Below are 6588 nucleotides of genomic sequence, written 5' to 3' on the forward strand. Positions count from 1 at the left end.
CAGCCTGGAGTCTTCTTGGGTATGACGCTACAAACTTGACACACCTGTATTTGGGGAGTTCCTCCCATTCTTCTCTGCAAATCCTCTCAAGCTCAAGTCAGGTTGGATGGGGAGCGTCGCTAAGCAGCTATTTTCTGTTCTCTCCAGAGATGTTAGATCAGGTTCAAGTCCGGGCTCTGGATGGGCCACTCAAGGACATTCAGAGACTTGTCCCGAAGTCACTCCTGCGTTGTCTTGGCTGTGTGCTTAGGGTCATTCTCCTGTTGGAAGGTGAACCTTCGCCCCAGTCTGAGGTCCTGAGTACTCTGGAGCAGGTTTTCATCAACGATCTCTCTGTACTTTGCTTCGCTCATCTTTCCCTCGATCCTGACTAGTCTCCCAGTCCCTGCTGCTGAGAAACATCCCCACAGCATGATGCTGCCACCACCATGCTTCACCGTAGGGATGGTGCCAGGTTTCCTCCAGACATGACGCTTGGCATTCTGGCCAAAGAGTTCAATCTTGGTTTCATCAGACCAGAGAACCTTGTTTCTCATGGTCTGAGAGTCCTTTAGGTGCCTTTTGGCAAATTCCAAGCTGGCTGTCATGTGCCTTTTACTGAGGAGTGGCTTCCCTCTGGCTACTCTACCATAAAGGCCTGATACTGCAGAGATGGTTGTCCTTCTGGAAGGTTCCTCCATCTCCACAGAGGAACTCTGGAGCTCTGTCAGAGTGACCATTGGGTTCCTGGTCACCTCCCTGACCAAGGCTTTTCTCTCCCGATTGCTCAGTTTGGCCAGGCAGCCAGCTCTAGGAAGAGTTGCTTCTGTTTGGCCACTCTACCACAAAGGCCTGATTGGTGAAGTGCTGCAGAGATTGTTGTATTTCTGGAAGGGTCTCACATCTCCACAGAGGAACTGGATCTCTGTGACCACCGGGTTCTTGGACACCTCCCTGACCAAGGCCCATCTCCCCCAATTGCTCAGTTCGGCCGCTCGGCCAGCTCTAGGAAGAGTCTTGGTGGTTCCAAATTTCTATCAACTAATGATGGAGAGCACTGTGTTCTTGGGGACCTTCAATGCTGCAAAAATGTTTAGGTACCCTTCCCCAGATCTGAGCCTCAACACATCCTGTCTCGGAGCTCTACAGACAATTCCTTCGACCTCATGGCTTGGATTTTGCTCTGACATGCACTGTCAACTGTGGGACCAGGTGTGTGACTTTCCAAATCATGTCCAATTAACAGGTGGACTCCAATCAAGTTGTAGAAACATCTCAAGGATAATCAATGGAAACAGGATGCACCTGAGCTCAATTTAGAGTCTCATAGCAAAGGGTCTGAATAGTTATGTAAATAAGGTATCTGTTTTTTTTATTTTTAATACATTTGCCAAAATAAAATAAAACACTTCTTTAAAATTATTATTATGGGGTATTCTGTGTAGATTGATGAGTAAAAAAATAATTTAATACATTTTTGAATAAGGCTGTAATGTAACAACATTTGGAAAATGTCAAGGGGTCTGAATACTTTCCGAAGGCACTGCAAATGATGTAATCTGCCAGGGAGATATGTATACTGTAGCTAAGAAAGTAATACTAAGTGTATGTTGTGTAGTTAGATGTTAGTAGCTCATGTGCCTCACTCTAATAATTTGGTCCCTCTCCCCATCATAACTACAGTTCTGAATTGGTGGTGCACGTGTAGCCTAAAGACATACAGTTTTAGAGAAATGTACTCATTGAATATTGTAAGAGCTTTCATTGTCTGCTTATTTTTTTTATTTAACCAGGTATGTATATATATAACCCTAACCCTTTATTTAACCAGGTAGGCTAGTTGAGAACAAGTTCTCATTTACAACTGCGACCTGGCCAAGATAAAGCAAAGCAATTCGACACAAACAACAACACAGAGTTACACATGGAATAAACAAACATACAGTCAATAACACAATAGAGAAAAAGTCTATATACAGTGTGTGCAAATGAGGTAAGATAAGGGAGGTAGGTAATAAATAGGCCATAGTGGGGAAATAATTACAATTTAGCAATTAAACACTGGAGTGATAGATGTGCAGAAGATGAATGTGCAAGTAGAGATACTGGGGTGCAAAGGAGAAAAAGAAATCAAATAAATAACAGTATGGGGATGAGGTAGTTGGATGGGCTATTTACAGATGGGCTATGCACAGGTGCAGTGATCTGTGAGCTGCTCTGACAGCTGGTGCTTAAAGTTATTGAGGGAGATATGGGTCTCCAGCTTCAGTGATTTTTGCAGTTGGTTCCAGTCATTGGCAGCAGAGAACTGGAAGGAAAGGCGGCCCAACGAGGAATTGGCTTTGGGGATGACCAGTGAAATATACCTGCTGGAGCGCGTGCTACAGGTGGGTGCTGCTATGGTGACCAGTGAGCTGAGATAAGGCGGGGCTTTACCTAGCAAAGACTTATAGATGACCTGGAGCCAGTGTGTTTGGCGACGAGTATGAAGCGAGGGCCAGCCAACGAGAGCATACAGGTCAAAAGTGGATCCTCGTGATTGTATTTCCCCTCCTTTTTAGGCCACATAGGTGTAATAAAATAATACATATTTTGTAGTGGCTTTGATGACATGCATCTAAAAAAAAAAAAAAATGGTGGAGTTTGCACCACCAATATTGACATGCTAAAATCGCCACTGCACGTTTAAAAACCCTCGCTTAAATTAGCGAACCACAAGCATAAATTAGCATAAATAATTTAATGAGCTAGCTGTGGACAGATTGAAATCCATCCCAACTCCAAGCGTGACCGTATAGTCTCTCCCCCACCGGCCACTACCTGGTTTCCACTAGCTTCCATAGCCACAAAGTCAGACTCACAGCCACAAGTCAAAATTGGCTACAGAAATGTGCTTTTTGGTCTTAATTTAAGGTTAGCAGTGTGGTTACTGTTAGGTTCAAATCAAATTTGAAGAAGATAAATTGTATAAATGGGCGGGGTTTATGACTTTGGCTATGGAAGCTAGTAACGTATGGAGGTGCATTTGTGCTGCCTTGGCCAACATAACGGAGTAACGTTATATTTGGACTTTATGTCAGCGATAGAAACAGGCGGAGAGTTCTAAATATGTATATTAAAAGTCAAACAATATCATGCCGGAGACGACTTACCTTTCACTCTTAGTTAAATTCTTCAAGGGGGAATGATGTACTCTTACTCAATACACAGTCTGTTAGTTTGGTATTCACAGAGAATGAATGTCTACTGCTCCTGTTGTCAACACCAAGCAGTTGTCAAACGGCAACTACATTTACTATTGGACTCGGGGCGCTTTTACGATTTTTCATTGGTCAATAAACTCCGTTATTCCCGCCTACTCTGGATCAGGCTTGACATCATGGCGGTGTTTGGCTGTCTAGGTTCAGAATATTATCAGCCTCGGCTGTTGTGTTCGTCAATCACTATATCGCCCCCGATGTTATCCTCCAATGTTGTCTGAAGATTCAAATCTGAAATATATCGATAAAGCTTTACTTAATTCCTAATCAATAAATTGAAAGTATAGTAGCCTAAAAGTGTCCGTCTGTCACCAGTTTGTTTCAGATGCAATGTGAAATACAAAAAGTATAACATTTCTAAGTGGTCAAGACATGTTCAGTGCAGCAGCGCGGCCTTGTGACCGACCATCATAACACACCTGCAGCAGTATTTCCACTAGATAGCACAGCCACAAAGTCAATATTGGCTATATCGTAAAAATTCATGAATACAAACATTTGATTTTTGGTACTAATTTAAGGTTAGGAATTAGGTTAGCAGTGTGGTTAAGGTTGTTTAAAATCACTTTCGAAGAAAAGATACTGTAGAAATAGGCGGGGTTTCTGACTTTGTGGCGTTGGTAACTAGTGACAACCCTGCAGCAGGTCGGTAAATCATGCAAGAAATTACGAGACGCTGCTCCTTAAACCACCATATTTATTTGGGAATGGAGAGCTAGGACATGATGCAGTTGATGCAATTTAAAATGTATAACTCTTGACAGATTTGCCTTGGATTCAGCAGGCTACTGCCATTACACATCTGGCTAAAGATAACTTTGACACCTTCTGGAAACAGAAGATGCTACAGGAATGACGAGTCCATCCATATCATATTGGTGCCTGGACCTTGTCCAGGTCGCATTGAGACAATGATTTATCAATGACCCAAGCCCTGCTCAGATAATCCCTAACATTGAGACAATGATTTATCAATGACCCAAGCCCTGCTCAGATAATCCCTAACATTGAGACAATGATTTATCAATGACCCAAGCCCTGCTCAGATAATCCCTAACATTGTGTCGCTGAGTTGTCGTAGTACTGCTACAGATGTACATTGTCCCAGGGGCGTTGGAAGTCATAATGTAAGTAACCTAACTTGTGTCCCTGTAACTTCCCTGAATGCCTCTTTCAATCCTACAGCTATTGTCAGCAGTAATAATCTGTTTATGAACCAGAGTTATACTTTTAGCACTGAGGCTGTGTGCCCTAGTAGGAAGTCCACTGTGCGCAGCTCATCCTGCGCTATCAACTCAAACATAAATATCACCGTCATGTCTACATCTGATAAGTTTCCCAGTAAAGCAATAAAAACAATCAATCATCCTTGAAAAGAACCCCCCAAAATGGCCGACGTTAATGTAGCCTAAGAAACAAGGTTAATGAAGTCAATAACTTGCTAGTAACAGATAACATTCATATTCTGACTACTGTATCTCTGAAACTCAGTTAGATAATACCTTTGATGATACAAGGGTATCAATACAAGGTTATAACATCTACCTTAGAGACAGCAATGTCACTGGAGGAGGGGTTACTGTTTATATGTAGAATCATATTCCTGTAAAGCCTAGAGAGGATCTCATGTTAAATACTGTTGAAGTGATATGGCCACAGTTTCACCGGCCTCACCTCAATATAATGTATTTATAATGCCCTTTCTACATCAGCAGTTGTCACAAAGTGCTTACCAGAAACAAAGCCTTAAATCTCAAAGAGCAAGCAATGCCTGTTCCTATGGGAAGTTGCTATACACCACCAAGTGTTAACAGTCAGTATATGGATAATATCTGTGAAATGCCTAATAATTTATGTGATATCAACAGAGAGTTATATTTTCTGGGGGACCTAAATATTGACTGGCTTTCATCAAGCTGCCCACTCAAGAAAAAGCTTCAAACTGTAACCAGTGCCTGCAACCTGGTTCAAGTTATCAGTCAACATATCAGGGTAGTTACAAACAGCACAGGAATGAAATCATCAACATGTATTGAAATTTGTTTTAAAGCAGTATCCTGACCGGCAAACGTACTGTAAATTGAGAAATTGTGTAACTAAATAAAAATAAGAAGAATCTGCACTATGAAACAAAAATAAATGACATAAATAATGAGTAAAAAGCCTTAAATGAAATACATGTTGAGGAAAAATAGAAACTCATCACTCATTGAATCAGATCATTTGATATTGTCAAATACAGATTTTTTCATTGGCAAGATTAGCAAACTTATGCATGACATGCCAGCAACAAATTCTAAATGCATAACTGACCAGATTATGAAAGATGAGCATCGTAATTTTGAATTCCGTAAAGTCAAGTGTGTAAGAGGTGAAAAATGAATTGTTCTCTATGAACACTGACAAGCCACCTGGGTCTGATAACTTGGATGGACAATTACTGAGGATGATAGCGGACGATATTGCCATCTCTTCAATCTAAGTCTACGGGAAAGTGTGTACCCTCAGGCCTGGAGGGACGCAAAAGTCATTCTGCTACCCAAGAATATCAAAGCACCCTTTACTGGCTCAAACAGCCGTCCAATCAGCCTGCTACCAACCAACCAATCAAATGTATTTATAAAGCCCTTTTTACATCAGCAGCAGCCTAAAACCCCAAACAGCAAGCAATGCAGATGTAGAAGCACAGTGGCTAGGAAAAACCCAGTAGAATGGCAGAAACCTAGGAAGAAACATGGAGAGGAACCAGGCTCTGATGGGTGGCCAGTCCTCTTCTGGCTGTTTCGGGAGGAGATTATAACAGTACATGACCATTAAGGCCAGATTGTTCTTCAAGATGTTCAAATGTTCATAGATGACCAGCAGGGTCAAATAATAATCACAGTGGTTGTAGAGGGTGCAACAGGTCAGCACCTCAGGAGTAAATTTCAGTTGGCTTTTCATAGCCAAGCATTCAGAGGTCTAGACAGCAGATGCGATGGAGAGAGTTGAAAACAGCAGGTCTGTGACAGGTAGCACGCCCAGTCAACAGGTCAGGGTTCCATAGCCGCAGGCAGAACAGTTGAAACTGGAGCAGCAGCACAACCAGGTGCACTGGGGACAACAAGGATTCATCAGGCCAGGTAGTCCTGAGGCATAGTCCTAGGGTTCAGGTCCTCCGGGAGGGGAGGGAGAGAGAGCGAATTAGAGGGAACATACTTAGATTCACACAGGACACCAGATAAGACAGACTGACCCTAGCCCCCGGCACATAGACTATTGCAGCATAGATACTGGAGACTGAGACAGAGGGGGGCGGGGGCCCTGTCCGTTACACTGTGGCCCCGTCCGATGATATCCCCAGACAGGG

At 42.7% G+C, this 6588-nt stretch overlaps 1 protein-coding gene across 1 annotated transcript in view; it reads right to left on the reverse strand.

Annotated features, from left to right (window-relative positions):
* Positions 1-3240, reverse strand: part of LOC120042387 (AP-1 complex subunit sigma-2-like) — an 83466-nt gene extending 80226 nt beyond the window's left edge. The window contains exon 1 of the mRNA XM_038987225.1: positions 3132-3240. The gene's annotated coding sequence lies outside the window, so the exon portion shown is untranslated. The remainder of the gene's footprint in view (positions 1-3131) is intronic.
* Positions 3241-6588: the final 3348 nt, after the last annotated feature.

This window comes from Salvelinus namaycush, unplaced genomic scaffold (assembly GCF_016432855.1).
Source record: "Salvelinus namaycush isolate Seneca unplaced genomic scaffold, SaNama_1.0 Scaffold668, whole genome shotgun sequence".
Classification (NCBI taxonomy): Eukaryota; Metazoa; Chordata; class Actinopteri; order Salmoniformes; family Salmonidae; genus Salvelinus; species Salvelinus namaycush.